Genomic DNA, 15,728 nt, shown 5'->3' with positions numbered 1-15,728 from the left:
GTGCGTGTCCGTTCACCTCACCTACCGAACGAATCGATTGATTTATCATTTAATTTCACCCTCACTTTGTCTTTCGTTCGGTCTGACTCAGCCGGTCTCTCTCGAGCCCCCAGCACCTGACTCATTTCTCCTCTATCTATCTAATTAACTAGCGGACACTGTCTGTCTCTAACCCACTCTTTCTCCACCTTTCTCTGTTGCCACATTTATAGACACACCCCTCACAGGCACACATGCACAACAGGCAGAACCATGCATCCACGCACGCCACACATACAATGTACCCACGCACACACGGCTCTGGACTGTCATTCTTAGGGCACCCGCTCCGTTCCCAAGTCCTCGGAGCTGACGTACCCAAGGGGGTTGCAATCACGAAGCATTCGGTCCCCCTAATCACTGACTTTGCCACTGCAAACCCTTCAGGCTCAAAGTACTAGAGGCACCAAGACTCCTAACTACCTTCGTGACGCACTATGTATGAACTGAGAAGAAGAGGGGGCGGGTGTGTGAAACGAAATCTATCGGGTTTTGGAACTGCGAGTTTGGTCGGCACCCACTTTGACATTGGACTCCTCAAAGGGTGGTACTGCACAGTCGCGGCCAGCATTATGGGCGGGGGGGTGGAAATGGGGTCGTCAGGTGGGGTATGGGGGGAGGCGGGAGGGGTTTAATAATTATTAACTTACTTCAAAATATAAATAAAACTTTTAACTTACTGAGCTTCTGGATGGGTCCGACGACTTCCGACTCCCGCCGTCCGGTCCTGCGCTAATTCCTGCAGCTCCTCGTCAACTGAAAAGGCCGCCTCGCTCCTCGTCAACTGGAAAGGCCGCCTCCCTCCCTCCCTCCACCAATCTCAATGCTGGTAAGGCGCTGGGGAGAGCGCCCCAGCCGCGCCATTTTCTCCCGCATAGGGAAAAAGGAGAGTGGGTGGTCGTGCTAGAGGGCAGGGGGGGAGTGGCTTACCCACTGTTGTGGGTATTGACTGTTTGGTAGGCTCAGGGCCGACGGCCAAACAGTCAGTACCTACAACAGTGGGTAAGCCACTCCCCCCTGCCCTCGAGCAGGACCCGCCTACCCTCCCGCCCTCAACCAAGCACAGAGGCACTTCTGGTTTCTCGCAATGCGAGAAGGCAGAAACATAAATGGTCGTTTTTTTACTATGTATGTTTCTGCCTTTCTCGCACCGCGAGAAAGCAGTGGGGCAACGCCCCAACGCCCTAATGGGGGAGCCGCCACTTGACCAAGAGAGGACACTTCCTGGGTTAAAGATCACGTTTTTGGGGACGAATACTTGAGGGGCAGCAACAGCATCCATGTAACCAGGTACTAGGACTGATGGATCCGGAAATTCTGTCCTTTTCCTTATTCGGAGTGATTAATGCGTGCCTCGTGTGTAGCGCCTAGTGTCTGATGTGTGGTATTAAAGCGCCTTCCGGTAGGAGCCACAGTCCTGCACGGGCGCTTCTGGGCAGGTCCAGGGGAGTAGTGTCTCCCTTCGGGGCCTGTGCATAGCGCACCGAAGCTCAGTGCGGAGTCAAAGTCGCTGTATGGGGTGTGATGAACTCTCGGGTCCTTTGTCCTTACTGAGAACCCTTTACCAAGAGCTCCGGCTGTGACAAGTCTGCAGCACCAGAGAGAGGTCTGTACAGGGTGGAGCAGAGCAGGTGAGGCCTTTGTCGAGAAGGGAGGGGGTCGGGGGGCTTTCCAGTCGGTTTCAGAGGAGGTGATGCCTGTCCAGGGGCTGCATAGGAGGCGCGTGCTAGGGTGACCAGCTTTTGTCAATTTCACGGACTGTCCGTTCTTTGAGTCTCGCCTCCGTTGTACGCGATGATCCCGTTTACAGATGTCTTTTGTCCGTAATTTTAGGGGTTCCAGTAGCTGCGCCGCCCTCTCCCTGCGAGAAGTCTCGGGGGTCTGCAGAGCTCCCTGTTGGGGGGCGCGCACTCCTCTCCTCAGCACTAGAGCAGCCCCTCGCGCTGACATCCACCACAGACATGCCAACCCTCCCGATTCAGGCGTGAGACTACCAATTTAAAGGCTAGTCTCCCGCCTCCGATTCCTGCAAGCAAAAACCCGATTCCTCGGGGTTTCAGCTGACAGGGATTGGTATTGTGTAAGGTGCTAATTCTTCCAGCAATAGTCAGAGTGGGGCTGCAGGGGCTCTAGAAGGGGTGAAAAACCAACAAAGCCTCATTAACAAGCGAATGGTCTTTTAAAGACCTGTGAAGTGCTCGGGTGCGGGGTGTGTGTGCCTGGGAAGCTGTTTCAGCCCAGGCTGCCACACACGAGGGGGGCTGGGAGGGGGGAAGGGGGGTTTAGGTGTATGCACTGCCAGCAGCCTGCCAGGCCAGTCTACAACACTTGCATCACCCGCTCTCTGCCTGTCATTGCGCTCCATGCTTCTGAAAGGTAAGAAAAAAACTTGCATTTGCGTTTCAAATGTCCGATCCTGCAGCAGCACCCTTCCAAAGCCCATACATGAGAGTAACCCGATTCAAGGCCCTGTTCTCCTGACTTTTTTTTTTTTTGATCTCCCACTTTGCTCTTTTGAAATGTTGGTATGTATGCTACCAGTCCATTTTCCGTCCGTTCTGAATGGCAATGGACCCTTCACAGCATCTGGGGTGGACGACCTCCTCCCGCCCCGGCCTTTTTTTGGGGGTGGGTTACGCTTATTTCCAGGGGCTGGAGCCACCCACCAAGGGCCAAGCCGGGCTCTGGGGAAGAGGGGGGGGGGGGTTGACGCACTATTCTGACTCCGAATAGTGCAGTGGGATAAAGCTCCTCCTGCAAAGCACAAGGTGTAATAGGCAGAGCAAATAATAGTAATTTTTTAAAACTTCCTCAGTGGGTTACTGCTGTTGTCACAGTCCCTTTTGATACTTACAGTTGTTTTTCACCAAACTTTCTTTATTCTAGGGTTCCTTAGGATAATATTAAATACTTATTAGTAACAAGTATTTGCAATGCAATAGGTCTCGCCTTTGCGAGAGTTTAAGCTATTGGCACTGCAAATGGCAATGTCTTTTATTTATATGTTTTGATAATGAAATCATAAATAAAAGGCATTGTCATGTACAATGCCAATAGCTCAAACTCTTATAAATGGGAGACCTATTGAAAGAAGTGGCCGCTATTGTCCCGGGCTGCTTAGAAAGTGAATGCGCACATGACGCCCTGAATGTTGCAAGAAAACATGGTGTCCCTGCACTAGGAGAAACTATTTAAATAAAATAGTGCTTATAGACTAAAAAAGACTCACTGTGTAACCACCAAAGTAAAAGGATGAGGCGGGAGCCCACCCCGCGTTTCGCCGCTGCAGCCTGAGCTGTTCCGGAAACCTTCTCTGGGCCGCTCTCAGCGCAACCCGGAAGTCAGGGAACCTTGCCTGGGACATGGGCGGGGACATGGAGCGCGCGGCCAGGAGTGTCCGGGGTTCCGGTGAGCTGAGGGAGCCCTGCGTGTTGCAGCCCGCGTGTAAGAGAAGCGAGGCGGGAGCCCACTCCGCATTGGTAAGCATTAGAGGAAGTCCGTCAGGAGCCCACCCCGTCTTCGTGAATGCCGCATGGTGCGGCCGGAGCAGGATTTCAGGTGGGGCTCCTGTGAGCAAGACGGAGCCCCGAGTCTTGCTGCGCTACAAAGAGTGACTGGGTGAAGAGGCGAGTCCCCCCTGCCATCGAGGAGACCAGCCGTGGAGCAGCGCAGAGTCCCCACAAGAGCCAGTGAGTGGGGTTGAGCTGGAGCCTGCAGGTGATTAAATACAGGCTGATAATGCATGCAAGCGTGCCACGCCTGGACAGGAGATGTGCACGCGTGTGGTGTGAGCAGGAGTTGTGATGACGCCGCGAGCAGTACGTGTGCACATCTCCTGTTTGTTAAGCTTCGGCACAGACAGTTGATGTGCACGCGTACGGCTTGCGGCGTTATTACAGCTCCTGTTCGCACCATACGTGTGCACATCTCCTGTCCAGGCCTTGCCGTACGCGTGCACATGTCCTGTCCCCCTTCCGACACAAGTCGACAACAATAGATCTCGCCCATAGCGAGCAATGCTTTGCGCTGCTTCACTAGGCGAGACCTAAAAAACAACCCAAACGCTAGGTTATGTTTTAAATCCTGAGTTTATATTTCACCAGACCAGACACTCTTAACATATAATGTCTACCTTTGCACAGGGCCTTCCACTGCGCGGCAACACACATCATGCGATTATGCAGCACGTGATGGATTAAGTGGAAAATGCGACAAATCCATAATTATGCGAAAAATGCTTTGGCTGCATGATCACATAATTCCAGTTACACTGACTATAATGTTGGTTTATATGACAACCTGGGCCACATACGGGGTTCACACGACAACTGTCTTGCCTCTCATTTCACTAATGGCACTATCACCAGAGTAGGGGGGGTTGTAGTGGTTCTAAGTTTTATCTTTAAAAACAATCACTTTTAGTAAGTACTTCTCAGTGCAATGCTATAATGTGCCATATTCATGTGAAAGATTCCACATGTTAAAGAAAAGAAACTTGAATTATGAAGAGATTGTATCATATTTTACGTGATGTTTCTTGTTTGATTTACATTGCAAACAATTCCAGGGCTCGGTGTGTGCACAGTTTCTAAGAGCCAAGCCAGGCCCTTGTCTCGGCTCTGGCTCGGCTCGCCTTGTAAGTTGTTGTCTCGCCCACCTCTACGCGTAGCTATCATTCATGCAGCCTGTGCAGAGTGCCATTCCTGAGGCAAAAGCACTTCAAGAGCTGATTGAGGCACAGACTGGAAGGAAGGCATAGCCTATGAACAGAGGCAGGTAATTTTGTTGTAACCTCCGTTTCTATAAAGTATTTATATTATCTTTTCCAGTTAATGGAGAACGAAGACTACAATTAGAAACACCTAAAATGACACTATCATATACACTAATCGCACAAACTTCTAGTGCCGCACTGTAACCTGCCGGACAAATGCTCCATGATGGAAACTTGGATGGATTTCCCCCTCATTCTTTGAAAATAGCCTTTTCTTAACAAACAGTGAATTTCAACATGCAATGGTACTCCCCTGGCCCCAGCTCTCACGCTGGTCCTCACCAGGCACCGGCTCTCACGCTGGTCCTCGCCCGGCACCGGCTCTCACGCTGGTCCTCCCCCGACACCGGCTCTCACGCTGGTCCTCCCCCGACACCGGCTCTCACGCTGGTCCTCCCCCGGCACCGGCTCTCACGCTGGTCCTCCCCCGGCACCGTCTCTCACGCTGGTCCTCACCCGGCACCGGCTCTCCCGCTGGTCCACACGCTGGTCCTCACCCAGCCCCAGCTCTCACGCTGGTCCTCACCCGGCACCGACTCTCGCGCTGGTCCTCACCTGGCACCCGCTCTCATGCTGGTCCTCACCCGGCACCGGTTCTCATGCTGGTCCTCACCTGGCCCGGGCTCACATGCTGGTCCTCACCAGGCATAGCTCATATGCTGGTCCTCACCATGCCCCGACTCACTCGCTGGTCCTCACCATGCCCCAACTCACATGCTGGTCCTCATCCGGCACCGGCTCACGCGCTGGTCCTCACCCAGCCCTGGCTCTCACGCTGGTCCTCACCCAGCACTGGCTCTCATGCTGGTCCTCACCCAGCACCGACTCTTACGCTGGTTCTCACCCGGCACTGGCTCTCACGCTGGTCCTCACCCGGCACTGGCTCTCACGCTGGTCCTCACCCGGCCCCGGCTCTCACGCTGGTCCTCACCCGGCCCCGGCTCTCATGCTGGTCCTCGCCTGGCACCGGCTCTCATGCTGGTCCTCACCCGGCCCCAGCTCTCACACTAGTCCTCACCCAGCCCCGGCTCTTACACTGGTCCTCACCCGGCACCGGCTCTCACACTGGTCCTCAGCCGGCACCGGCTCTCATGCTGGTCCTCACCTGGTCCCAGCTCATACGCTTGTCCTCAGCTGGCCCCAACTCCCTCGCTAGTCCTCTCCTGGCCCCGGCGCTCATGCTGGTCCTCACCTGGCCAGCTCTCACACTGGTCCTCACCCGGCCCCAGCTCACACGCTGGTCCTCACCCGACCCCGGCTCTCACACTGGTCCTCACCGGGCCCCGGCTCTCACGCTGGTCCTCCCCCGGCACCGGCTCTCACGCTGGTCCTCCCCCGGCACTGTCTCTCACGCTGGTCCTCACCCGGCACCGGCTCTCCCGCTGGTCCACACCCGGCACCGACTCTCGCGCTGGTCCTCACCTGGCACCCGCTCTCATGCTGGTCCTCACCCGGCACCGGTTCTCATGCTGGTCCTCACCCGGCCCGGGCTCACATGCTGGTCCTCACCAGGCATAGCTCATATGCTGGTCCTCACCATGCCCCGACTCACTCGCTGGTCCTCACCATGCCCCAACTCACATGCTGGTCCTCATCCGGCACCGGCTCACGCGCTGGTCCTCACCCAGCCCTGGCTCTAACGCTGGTCCTCACCCAGCACTGGCTCTCATGCTGGTCCTCACCCAGCACCGACTCTTATGCTGGTTCTCACCCGGCACTGGCTCTCACGCTGGTCCTCACCCGGCACTGGCTCTCACGCTGGTCCTCACCCGGCCCCGGCTCTCACGCTGGTCCTCACCCGGCCCCGGCTCACACGCTGGTCCTCGCCAGGCACCGGCTCTCATGCTGGTCCTCGCCTGGCACCGGCTCTCATGCTGGTCCTCACCCGGCCCCAGCTCTCACACTAGTCCTCACCCAGCCCCGGCTCTTACACTGGTCCTCACCCGGCACTGGCTCTCACACTGGTCCTCAGCCGGCACCGGCTCTCATGCTGGTCCTCACCTGGTCCCAGCTCATACGCTTGTCCTCAGCTGGCCCCAACTCCCTCGCTAGTCCTCTCCTGGCCCCGGCGCTCATGCTGGTCCTCACCTGGCCAGCTCTCACACTGGTCCTCACCTGGCCCCAGCTCACAAACTGGTCCTCACCCGACCCCGGCTCTCACACTGGTCCTCACCGGGCCCCGGCTCTCACGCTGGTCCTCACCCATCCCCGGCTCACACACTGGAACTCATCCGGCCCTGGCTCTCACGCTGGTCCTCATCCGGCCCTGGCTCTCACGCTGGTCCTCATCCGGCCCTGGCTCTCGGCGCTGGTTCTCACCCAACCTCAGCTCACACGCCGGTTTTCACCTGGCCCCGGCTGAAACACTGGTCCTCACCCGGCCCCGGCTCTCACGCTGGTCTTCACCCGGCCTTGGCTCTCACGCTGGGCCTCACCGGGCCCCGGCTCTCACGCTGGTCCTCACCGGGCCCCGGCTCTCATGCTGGTCCTCACCAGGCCCCGGCTCTCACGCTGGTCCTCACCGGGCCCCGGCTCACGCGCTGGTACTCACCCGGCCCTGGCTCACATGCTGGTCCTCACCCGTCCCTGGGATCTCACACTGGTCCTCCCCGGCCCCAGCTCTCACACTGGTCCTCCCCCAGCTCTCACGCTGGTCCTCACCCAGCACCGGCTCTCACGCTAGTCCTCATCCGGCCCCAGCTCTCACACTGGTCCTACCCCAGCCCCAGCTCTCACACCAGTCCTCCCCCAGCCCTAGCTCTCACACTGGTCCTCTCCCGGCCCTAGCTCTCACACTGGTCCTCCCCCGGCCCCAGCTCTCACACTGGTCCTACCCCAGCCCCAGCTCTCACACTGGTCCTCCCCCGGCCCCAGCTCTCACACTGGTCCTCCCCCGGCCCCAGCTCTCACACTGGTCCTCCCCCGGCCCCAGCTCTCACACTGGTCCTCTCCCGGCCCCAGCTCTCACACTGGTCCTCCCCCGGCCCCAGCTCTCACACTGGTCCTACCCCAGCCCCAGCTCTCACACTGGACCTCCCCTGGCCCCAGCTCTCACACTGGTCCTCCCCCGACCCCAGCTCTCAGACTGGTCCTCTCCCGGCCCCAGCTCTCACGCTGGTCCTTCGCAGGTCCAGCTCACACGCTGGTCCTTATCAGGCCCCAGTTTACACGCTGGTCCTCACCCGGCACCGGCTCTCACGCTGGTCCTCACCCGGCACCGGCTCTCACGCTGGTCCTCACCCGGCCCCGGCTCACAAGCTTGTCCTCGCCAGGCACCGGCTCTCATGCTGGTCCTCACCTGGCACCGGCTCTCATGCTGGTCCACACCCGGCCCCAGCTCTCACACTAGTCCACACCCAGCCCCGGCTCTCACGCTGGTCCTCACCCGGCACCGTCTCTCATACTGGTCCTCACCTGGTCCCAGCTCATATACTTGTCCTCAGCTGACCCCAACTCACTCGCTAGTCCTCACCCGGCCCCGGCTCTCACGCTGGTCCTCACCTGGCCGGCTCTCACACTGGTCCTCACCCGGCTCCAGCGCACACGCTGGTCCTCACCCGACCCCGGCTCTCACACTGGTCCTCACCGGGCCCCGGCTCTCACGCTGGTCCTCACCCGGCCCTGGCTCACACATTGGACCTCATCCGGCCCAGGGTCTCACGCTGGTCCTCATCCGGCCCTGGCTCTCATGCTGGTCCTCCTCCGGCCCTGGCTCTTGCACTGGTTCTCACCCAACCTCAGCTCACACGCTGGTTTTCACCTGGCCCCGGCTCAAACAATGGTCCTCACCCGGCCCCGGCTCTCACGCTGGTCTTCCCCCGGCCCTGGCTCTCACGCTGGTCCTCACCGGGCCCCGGCTCTCACGCTGGTCCTCACCGGGCCCCGGCTCTCACGCTGGTCCTCACCGGGCCCCGGCTCATGCGCTGGTCTTCACCCGGCCCTGGCTCACATGCTGGTCCTCACCCGGCCCCGGGATCTCACACTGGTCCTCCCCGGCCCCAGCTCTCACACTGGTCCTCCCCCAGCTCTCACACTCTTCCTCACCCAGCACCGGCTCTCACGCTGGTCCTCATCCGGCCCCGACTCTCACACTGGTCCTACCCCAGCCCCAGCTCTCACACCGGTCCTCCCCCAGCCCTAGCTCTCACACTGGTCCTCCCCCGGCCCCAGCTCTCACACTGGTCCTCCCCCGGCCCCAGCTCTCACACTGGTCCTCCCCCGGCCCCAGCTCTCACACTGGTCCTCCCCAGCCCTAGCTCTCACACTGGTCCTCCCCCGGCCCCAGCTCTCACGCTGGTCCTCCCCCAGCTCTTACGCTGGTCCTCCCCAGGTCCAGCTCACACCCTGGTCCTTATCAGGCCCCAGTTTACATGCTGGTACTCACCAGGCCCCGGCTTATACGCTGGTCCTCACCAGGTCTTGTCTCACATGCTGGTTCTCACTGGGCCTCAGCTCACACTCTGGTCCTCACCAGGCCCTGACTCACACACTGGTCCTCACCACGCCATGCAAAAGAGGGAGATGAAGCAACCACAGATGAAGAAGACCCTGCCTCCTGACATTGCTGGCCCTCTCAGCTGATAGTCCTCATAAGCACCCTCACGATGCGAATGGGATTTATCAGCATCGTTGGTTCTCCTTCTACTTTTCCAACCAGCACAAGTTTGTTCATATAGGAATCTCTTGTGACCTGCAGGTGCCTATCACATGTGGAGTCCCACTGGGCTCCAAACTTTCTCTTGTCATCTTCAACCCATAGATAGGGCCACTTGGTGATAGCATCAAGATTCACCAATATGCTGATGATGCGCATTTCTACGTGAAACTCTCCTCTGATTCAGACATCCAATGCCTCGAAGACTGCTTGAGCATCATCCAGACCTGGATGTCCTGAACCTACTTGAAGCTCAGCCCAACCTAGACAGGATTTCTATTATTTGCCAAAAACAACAAACAAGATACAGTACAAACCTGGCTCAATTACATGGACATTGCCGGCTTCAAACCCCAACTCTCATTGAAAGTCAAATCACTTGGATTAACACTGAACACCAACCTTTCGCTCAAGGCACATATTGCCAACAAAACAAAGAAGGCTCATAGAAGACTTTGCAGGGCTGAGGAGGTCATGCCCAGCGTGCTACGAAATCTTCAGCCTGGCAAATTTCAGGTCCGGTAGTCATGTTCCTGCAGTCAGAAAAATGTGAAGGGGCAGAGCTCCTCCGCTCTTAATGATGGGCCGCTTCTGCAACAAAACTGATACTGTGCAGAACCACCTATGATGCAGGAAGTTTACTTCTTTGGGGCAGTTCATTTTGTGGTTTTACAGTCCGCCCCCTGTTTTTCATTTGTCAGTGTCAGTGTACTTAATAATTCCTTGCTTGTAAGTGGTTAATCTTGTCCCTTTGTCCCACCTGTTATGTCAGTTGTTAAGTTCCACAGAGCAGTGCCCCAGGACTTGTACACTTCCACTTACTCCATGTTATATCCTGGCTCAGTGACTAGCACTTCCCACAAGTGTGAGTGTTTTGTTTCCCTTGCTCAGCACGGCGCCTGTTCCTCTGCTCTCTGTGCATTTCCTTTACCTTCCTCATCAACAGGGCGCCTGTTTACAATTTTGTTTATCATACTTCAAAGTGAGAGGATTTATTTTTAAAAATATTGCCTGCACTCCATTACGTGTGTGCTCCCTATTCCCTCCCCTCTCCCGCTGTTATTTAACACATTCCCTCTGTTTACTACACCCTCCCGCTGTTCGTTCTTTTTTTAAATATTTGACATAGTACAAACTCCACCCCAAGGTATCTGAGCGCTTTCCAGAAACACAAGTTGTAATACAGAGGGACACAGAGAGATTACGTGATTTACTCAGAAAAAACAGCATGTTGAGCATCCCGCCGTGCCCCGAACTCTGGTCGCCAGCTTCATGGTTGGCCGCTCTGACCCTTATGCCACATCCTCTCCCCGCGATATCAGCATATAAAATAGCTGATAGGCCTTTGTAAGGCCCACTTATAATGCATTTTGATTATGCATTCCAAAGCAGCACCAGACATCTTATTTTCTAGCGCGTGTGGTGTTTTTAAATCAGAGATGCGCACACCACGTTTGTAAGTAGGCAGCTGGTATTGTGCTGTTTTGGGTTGCGTGGAAGGCAGCTGAATTCAATCATGTACGCGTATGTTTTGGGCAGCAACCTGTGTACTGCGAATGGGGAATGGCTTGTTTCGTTTGACTGCTGTTTTGTCTACTTCAGTTTCTTATGGTTTTTTCCATTCGGTGAACAAAGACCGGAGAGATCAACGATTCTAACGTGTTCTGTATTTGGGTGCAATAGCTCATCCGTAACAACTTATTTGTTTTGTTCAGCCGCAAAGTTAAGGGGGGGGGGGGGGGGGAGTGAATGAAGAGAGTAAACTGGATTCCTTTCGGGTCGTTGGTTCTTTTAAGTTCACTCCTTTGCTGCAGCCTGACAGCCGCTACAGTCTTACATTGAGAACCCAGACCCACCTGGACTGGGTCAGTGGGTGTTCAAGACCTATCCTTAATGACGCTCTCCCACCCACAATAAGGTAGCCGCAGCTATTGTATAACCTGCCTGAGTATGAGGCGCTTAAGATGAATGCACCACGGGTGAGTGACTTTGAGACTGGTTCACTGAAGCCCTCTTTGAGTACACACTAAACTCAGCCCTCCACCTCCTACTGCTAATACTCACATGTCCCGCTATGTGCAAGTAGGCACCCACTGCACCTGTCTGTCTGAGAACATGCACCAGTCCTCTCCTGCTTGTAAAACTGGATGGGAACGCTTTGCAACACGAAAAACAAGTTTCATTCCAGAGCGACACGGGGAGATTCATTGATTTACCTAGAAACACCGGACCTTGAGCCTTCCGTCGAGACTCGAACCCTCTTCACCCGCTTCAAGCACTTGCGTTCCCCATTGCAGCAGCCTCCTTGCGCTGCTCAATGTCTCGAGAGCTGGTGATGCATCGCGAGTTGTCTGCTTTCGGTGTGGTCTGTTGACTTTCTGCCATATTTCAGATTTTTTTTCCATTTGGTCTCTTGGTGTTAGGAGAACCGAGGAGACTTTTATGCGTGAGACCCTTGTGTTTCATAATGCTCACTCTCTCTATCTTCTTAAGGACACCGTTTGTTCTTGCTCTCCTCAATGAGCTCTTTCCGACTCTTCTCTACTAAAAGCAGCATGAAACTGCACTTAATGAGCTAACTGTGCACTAGTTCTGACAAAAAACTTATAAAAACTCTTGGCACTCTAGGATGAACCCACTACATTCTCAAGTTCAAATTTATTTGGTATAGACCTCTACTGAGGTCAACAAATACACAGACATAGTTTTAAAACTTTGATCGTGATACCCTTAAAAACAGCTTGGATCATTTATAATTTAAAAACATTTATCATAACAGACTTTAAAACAACTTTAAAAAGCTCTTTAAGAGTTTATACAATTTATAACAGACAAATTCACCTGGTGGTGATTTGCAGAGCTTAATTCGACCTTGTGTAGAAGAGACGTATCTGAGACAAATGGGCCTTAAATACTGCCGCCGGGACTCTACAGAGGATGGATTAGGGAAAACTGTCAATACATGAGGGAGATCTTGTGTTCCTCCCTTACACAAGTCACAGAGCCCTGTTGTGCTTTCAGAGTTATACACTATATTCTATACAACTACATATTTTGATAATTTTACAATTCATGGGAGTGGTAATGGCTTGTTTTAGAACTCCTACCAGTGCTGGTCACTGTCACCGTTTGTGGTCTTGCTGCCTCTTCCCAGAGCCCACTTCGTTGCAAGGCTCGGGGGCAGCAGGGTGACCTTTGCAACATGTTTTAAACTGTACACTGTGGTTGATACTCTTTCCATTCCGTGTGCATGTCCCAGTGTGCAGTAATTGTATAGTACTCAGGATAATGTGCTGCATGGCTAAACACTTCTAAGGTCCCAAAGGCGAGACCCACTTGGTAGTGCTTAGCTACATTTACTGCATATGCCCTAAAATGTGCCTCTGGAAAGCCATATGTACGGAGCCCAATGTATAGTTTTAAAACTGGGATTTCAGAACCTATTACAGAAACTTACAACACTTACAGTAGTCTGTATATCTGCGACCACCCTACACCGTACAGCGATGCATAATGGAAGAGCCGGTGTGTTGAGGTTTTACACAGTAGATCTGGTTGGACTCAGTTGGGTCAGGCATGTTTAATCCCAAGACCCCAGGGTGAGCTGTCTATTAGTTCATAAGGGGAGGGATGTGTGGCACAAGCAGGCTTGAGCCCCTCAGAGACTGGTGCTATTCCCTATTAAGAGTCCATATTCGGAGGAGAGTCCTATATAGTTTGACTCTTGGTGTAAACCTCAGATGGTTCAGGAGCTCAGGCGTCCTGCTCCTGTTTGTGTTTCCGTCTTAGTCTGCCCTGTGATCTTTCTTCATGTGTGAGTCCCCTGGAAAAGGTTTGTTTGTGTCTGCGGAGGTGTTTGACTGCAGAGTCTGGGCTCTGTTGTTTAAGGGCGTACCCAAATGTACCCACTGCCAGAGAGGCTACTTGCTCATACCAGACCGTGGAGTAGTAGATGCCAGCTGAATTCCAGTTGAGGGGCACATCCTTTTTACCTGGGTGGGTTAGTAAGCATTTGTGCAATTCCCCATAATTTGTTTTAGTTCTTACTCCTTCCTCTGTGACCGCTGTTTGTTTCACATGTGCAATGGGCCACGAGACTGCTTGCATGGTGTGTCTTACTACAGAGTAAGTAAGTCATTTTTTTTGTATAATTATTAAAAATCTTTACAATAGGAATCAATCAAAACTAAGTGCAGCACTGGAAGTGATCATTTAAATTACTAATAGAAATGTGTACTGTAAGTGATCTACAGCAATTCAAAAGTTTTTGTACATCAGTAAACAAGTAAAAAATAAGATTGATTAGTCAAGAGTCCTTCGGAAGGGGCAGGGCAAGAAAAATGTAGAATTTTTTAGTGGCACTGACCAAGGAGATGACTATTTCCTCAGACAGAGAGCAACAATCCATCTGTTGGGGTAAGTAGGAGTATTAGCCCTTAGATTTGTTTGCTGCCTTTCTGAGTGCCTTTTCGACACCCTGAATATACTTGAGTGTTCTGGCAATAGAACATTGATCTGATAAATTGAAGCAGGTCAGAAAAGCCTCCCTACAGGTGCGAAACCCCTGCTTGATCCATTTGAGGTGCAGCAACTTCCGAGAAATTTCTAGGGTGGTTTTGCAGCGGCAGACGGTGTGGGCCAGGTTTTCGACTGCCAAGCCACATGTTGTGTCTCTTGCTGTCCTCAGCCAGGGCTTGTTGAATGGTAGCGATGGGAAGTCACCCAGTCGGCAGGACAGAAATTGCTTATTAGGTCTCGCCAAGCAGCGCCCAAGCGCTGCTTAAGAGTGACATCTTGGAATCACTCAGGAGTTTTTGGCAAACTGTACTGCACTGTTTCCAATGAGCACTCGTGCATGTATGGCCTTTACCTTGCGGGAGCAAGCAGCTGCGCCATCTGTTTCCAATTATCGCGCCCGTGCTTAACTGGAAACAGATGGCAGTCGCGTTCACTTTGGCAGCTGCTTGTTGAAATTACAAACATTTCCACTGCACCAAGGGCAGATTTCCACGTGTGCTACTGGAAATCTCGTGACCATTCCTAAAGCCGATACGCCCAAAATGCATACGTTATGCGAAGTACAAGCCCTACTGTAAAATGCTAGCACCTACACGAAAATGCGCTTTTTTAGTGTGCGCGTGCATACACTCAGAAGGCTAACCATGTCTTGAAAAGCCTATGCACAACTGTGGCGCAGTGTGTGCACCTCCGTGATAGTATTTAGTCGTTGCGTGCAATCATGCAAGTGTAAAAAGATTTTCACCTTTCAGGTGACCTTGTGTGAACACTTATTATATATACATCACTTATTATATATACATTCTGCTATTTTCGGGTGTAAAACTGTTTTTAGGGTAGTGCTTGAAATGGAACAATAGAAACGTAGGTACTCAGTATCAAAGTACCTGTTTGTTTCTGAGACGTGCCGGTACTGTCCAATTAAAAGTAATACCTATCATTTTAGAAGTGCAGGCACTCTCCGTCTCAAAATAAAAAAGTGCTGGAACTCAGTACTGGCCCATTTAAAGCACTGGTTTAGGGACAAGAGCCAGGACCTCAGACTCGAGCAGATTGAGCAGGTGCCTGTACTGAAAGATCGCCACCAACAGGCGACCTGTGACACCTCATCTCGAGAACCTATTAGTAGAGAGGTGAAAGAAAGTGACAGGGCGCGTGAAGGGCACCTGCCCTCCCCTGCATGCCCCATCACCCCCAGCTGGGTGCCCTGTGCCGGAGACTCTTCAGGGCAGCTGCTGTGTTTGTTGTGGGCAGCTGGAGACCTGAAATAGACAATGCGTTTATACAGCGCCGCGTGAACTCAGCCTCCGAGAGGCGCTTGAGTGATGTTAGTGCTCTGTCTTGAGGCGGGGTCATTTCAGGGTCCCGGAAGGTGCTCATCAAAGAGCAACAGCCACGTCTTGAACTGCTGGTCACTGCAGGAACGTACTATGGGGCCTGGTGGAGAGCTCCCTCCCCTCCAGGGCCCTTCACTCTGCTTAAGGACTTGCTATAAATGTGATGCATCCTGTTGTATCGTGAAACTTGAGGGGCATCTAAACAATTGTTTTCAGTGTCCCAATCTTGTATTCCTCTATGCCACTGGGTCGCTCGGTTGGCAGGACCAAGAATGGCAACAAGGGAATCCCCGGAGGGTGGGGGCGGTGTAGGAGGTTGAAGGAGCGACCTCACTGTTGGAAGCCGGTATGAAGCATGGTCACAGTGGCTAAATTGTAAAGAAATCAGAGGTGGGCGAGGCCAACG

At 53.6% G+C, this 15,728-nt stretch overlaps 1 protein-coding gene across 2 annotated transcripts in view; it reads left to right on the top strand.

The window, feature by feature from the left end:
- The first annotated feature begins 1,476 nt into the window (after positions 1 to 1,476).
- Positions 1,477 to 15,728, top strand: part of LOC146830796 (uncharacterized) — a 55,193-nt gene continuing 40,941 nt past the window's right edge. The window contains exon 1 of one of the 2 annotated variants that reach the window (XM_085604958.1): positions 1,477 to 1,645. The gene's annotated coding sequence lies outside the window, so the exon portion shown is untranslated. Of the gene's footprint in view, positions 1,671 to 15,728 lie in introns of both variants that reach the window. The other variant, XM_085604957.1, reaches the window with a different exon arrangement.

The sequence above is a fragment of the Triturus cristatus genome, chromosome 5_1, assembly GCF_964204655.1.
Source record: "Triturus cristatus chromosome 5_1, aTriCri1.1, whole genome shotgun sequence".
Lineage (NCBI taxonomy): Eukaryota > Metazoa > Chordata > Amphibia > Caudata > Salamandridae > Triturus > Triturus cristatus.
Note: the sequence above shows the minus strand (reverse complement) of the source record. Positions and strands in the feature narration are given on the sequence as shown.